We start from the raw sequence: 3892 nt of genomic DNA, 5'->3' as shown, positions 1-3892 counted from the left end.
TTCCCTCTTCCAGAAATGAAAGAAATACATTTCTTGGGGGAGGGGGTCCAAGATGGCAGTGGAATAACCAGAAGTTACACTCACATCCTCCCAATACAAAGCTGGAATTACAACTACAATATAGAGCAATCATCCAGAACAACCAACTAAAGACCAGCTGAACAGAAGTCTTATAACCAAGGATTTATGGAAGAAGCCACACTGAGACTGGTAGGAAGGGTGGAAATATGATAAGGGCTGGCCCTATACCCACATGCAGCAGCTGAAAATCTGCAGGGATACCTCAGCTACAAAGATTTCCCCTGAGGAGCATGGGGTCACAAACCCATGCCAGACTTCATAGCCCAGAGCACTAGAGCCAGGAAGAGGCACTCACATGAAATCTGTCTGTGAAAATCATCAGGGATTCTGTCGGCCAGAGAGAGACAAGAGTCTACTAGAAGCACAAGTGCCCTCTTACAGGGCACACAAAATCTCATTCGCAGCCCCTCACTCTGAGTTCCAGTAGAGGGAGGGTGGCTCAGAGCAGAGTAAAGTGATGTCAGGAGAGACTAACGTGTGTAGCTCTTGGAAGAGAGCTGAAAGAACAGCCGTGAAAGTCCCCATGCTAAGTTCCTCTCCCACACAGCCCACAGATGCCATCTTTTTTGGTTCTAGCACTTCCCTCCACATTGCATCAGCCTGGAGGAATGCAATAAGCCCTGCCTTGTGACTCCCTATCACTCCATCCTGCAAAGCTTACACCCTGCAGAAAGGTCAGCTGCCTGGGTCCCAGGTACAGGGGTTGTGGTAGACTCAAGGGGAGTCAGAGACTGAGTTGTGTAGCCCTAGAACAGGGCCTATTACCTCTACCACCCTGCAAGCCTGACCAGAGCCAGTCCCTCATGGGAGATCCAGTAGCACGAGCCTCCCAACTGCCAGGGGCCCTACCCTGCCAAGCTTGGGCTCTTCAGGAGGTCCAGGCAGAATCTGAGACAGACTGAGTTGTGTGGCTCTAGGATGGAAGTCACACACCTGGCTGGTGCAAAGTCCTCCCTTCACAGAGTCAAATTTTGTCCTTCGGGGGCCTGGTATACACTGTTGGCTTCATCATGACACCTCCCTGAGATCCTGCCCCACCACTAAGATCTGTGGCAGCTAGCCTTGGTGTGTCCTGGACATTACTGAGTAGACTCAGACCCAGCAATGACACTGAGTTTGAATTTCTATCAATCTGGTGAACGCCATTCCCTCTGACCTGGTGATTAATGCTCCGTTAAACACCTACCTCATGGGACTTGCATAAAGCCAGAGGTTCTTTCACTGGCTGAGCCTAACAGGCAGCTGGCAGGAAGAGGAATTCAGAGGCAGCTCTCAGGGCTCTCTGGGCCTTTTGCTGACCTGCCCCTGGGATCAGTGTCAGTGGAAACTGTCCTTGCTCCACACCTTGGCCCTTCCTACACACACCCACATCCAACAGAGGCAGCCACAAACTGCGAATGGCAGTGTAGCTCCAAATTGGTTGCCCAGGGCCAGTCACAGGCAGAGTTGGACACTGACCTGAACTAGAATCCCTCCCAAGAGGCTCTAGAACCAACACACTAAGTAGCAAGCTTCAAAAAACATGAGAGGAAGATCCAATTAGCTCTACAAGCAGCATATCCAAAGGGAAATCTCAGCAGTCACCAAACATTGCTAAGGCAAATTTTGTTTCCTGTCGTCAGTACCTGCATAGTAGCTTATACACTGTGGTCACGGTAGATCTTCACAGTCAGCCAGCTTGAGGGTCAACCACATGCACAGATGAACAAACTGCAATCAAAACACAACTACAATAGGAGGGCTCACATAAGCCACACAAGGGACACGCCTAGAGCACCCAACTCAGGTAATAAAGGAGACTGTGCAACAGGGTCCCACAAAACACCTACCATAGTTTGCCGTGTATAGTGCACACCCATATTTTTGTGTGCATTGTATGTGGGATTATTATATTCATTGTATGTAATACTTATACCCATGTATAATGTGTATCCTTATTTTTCTCTAAAAAATTTGGGCCAAAAAGTATACACTACACATGGCAAAATATGGGAGTATATAAGGCCACCCTACAAAGATTGGGGGACAAAGCAGATCAACTTAATACACTGAAACAAACACAGAGAGGCACTCTAAATAAGGAAACAAAGAAATATACCCCAAATGAAAGAAGAGAAATTTCCAGAAAAAGAAGTAAATAAAATGGAGTCAAGCAATCTACCAGATATTGAGTTCAAAAGAATGGTTATAAGGTTGCTCGAGGAACTTTAGAGAAGAATGGATGAACTCAGTGAGAAATTAAACAAAGAGATAGTAAGAATAAAAGATAACATAGAGACCACAAAAAAGAAACAGTCAGAAGTAAATAACATATCTGAAATGAAGAATAAACTAGAAGGAATATATAATAGGTTAGATTAAGCAGAAAATCAAATCAGTGATTTGGAAAACAGGGTAGTAGAACATGCCCAATCAACCAACAAAAAGAAAAAAAAGTATTTTAACAAATGATGATAATTAAGAGACCTTTGGTACATGAAACATAATACCATCCACAGCATAGGCATACCAGAAGGAGAAGAGAGAGAACAAGAGATTGAAAACCTATTCCAAAAAATAATGACTGAAAACTCTCCTAATGAAGGAAAAAGACACACAAGTCCAGGAAGCACAGTGAGTCCCTAACAAAATGAACCTGAAGAAGTTCACACCAAAATACATCATAATTAAAATAGCAAAGGTTAAAGACAAAGACAGAATCTTAAAAACAGGAAGAGGGAGGCAGTTAGTTACCTACAAGGGAGCTCCCATAAGACTGATAGCTGATTCTCAGCAGAAAGTTTTCAGGTCAGAAGGGATTAGCCTGAAACATTCAATGTGACAAAAAGCAAGGACCTACAACTAAGACTACTTTATCCAGCAAGGCTATCATTTAAAAGTGAAGGAGAAATAAAGAGCTTCCCAAACAAGAAAAAACAAGGATTTCATTACCTCAGTATTAAAGCAATGTTAAAGGGTCTTTTTTAAGAAGAAGAAAGGAAAAAAAGGAACATAGTTATAGAGAATAAAATGATAATAAATACAAACCTATTTAAGTGTAAACAATTTAAATGTAAATGGCTTCAAAGCTCCAATAAAAAGACATAGGATAGCTGAATGGATAGGAGAACAAGACCCACATATACATGGTTCGGCAAAAGTTGGTTTAAAGTTTTAAGTATGTGAAACACTTGGTTTATTTTTGTATTTTGTTTATCAATTACTGTATTATTTTCTATATAAACATCTATAATCCGATCATGTATGCTGTCTATAAGAGACCCACCTCAGAACAAAAGATACACACAGACTGAAAATAAAAGGATGGAAAAAGATATTTCATGCAAATGGAAATGAAGAAAAAGCTGGGTAGCAACATTTATATCATGCAAAATATATTTTGAAACAATCTCTATAATAAAAGACAAAGAAAGACACTACATAATGATAAAGGGAACAATACAAGAGGATATAAACCTTGTAAACATCTATGTACCCAACATAGAAGCACCTAAATATATAAGGCAAATTTTGATAAGCATAAAGGAGAGACCAACAGTAATACAGTCACAGTAGAGGATTTTAATACCCCACTGACATTACTGGATAGATCTTCCAGACCAAAAATCAACAAGGAAATAGCAGCCTGAAATGACACACTACATCAGATATATTTAATTGATGTCTTCAGAGCATTTCCCCCCAAAGCACTAGAATGTACATTGTATTCAAGTGCACCTGGAACATTTTCTAGGGTAGACTACATATTAGAACACAACAAGGTCAGTAAATTTAAGACTGAAATTATCTCAAGCATCTTCACTGACCACAA

The sequence above is a fragment of the Sturnira hondurensis genome, unplaced genomic scaffold, assembly GCF_014824575.4.
Source record: "Sturnira hondurensis isolate 20B ecotype Veracruz unplaced genomic scaffold, ASM1482457v3 Scaffold0007487, whole genome shotgun sequence".
In the NCBI taxonomy this organism is placed as follows: Eukaryota; Metazoa; Chordata; class Mammalia; order Chiroptera; family Phyllostomidae; genus Sturnira; species Sturnira hondurensis.
This window is presented reverse-complemented; position numbering follows the sequence as displayed.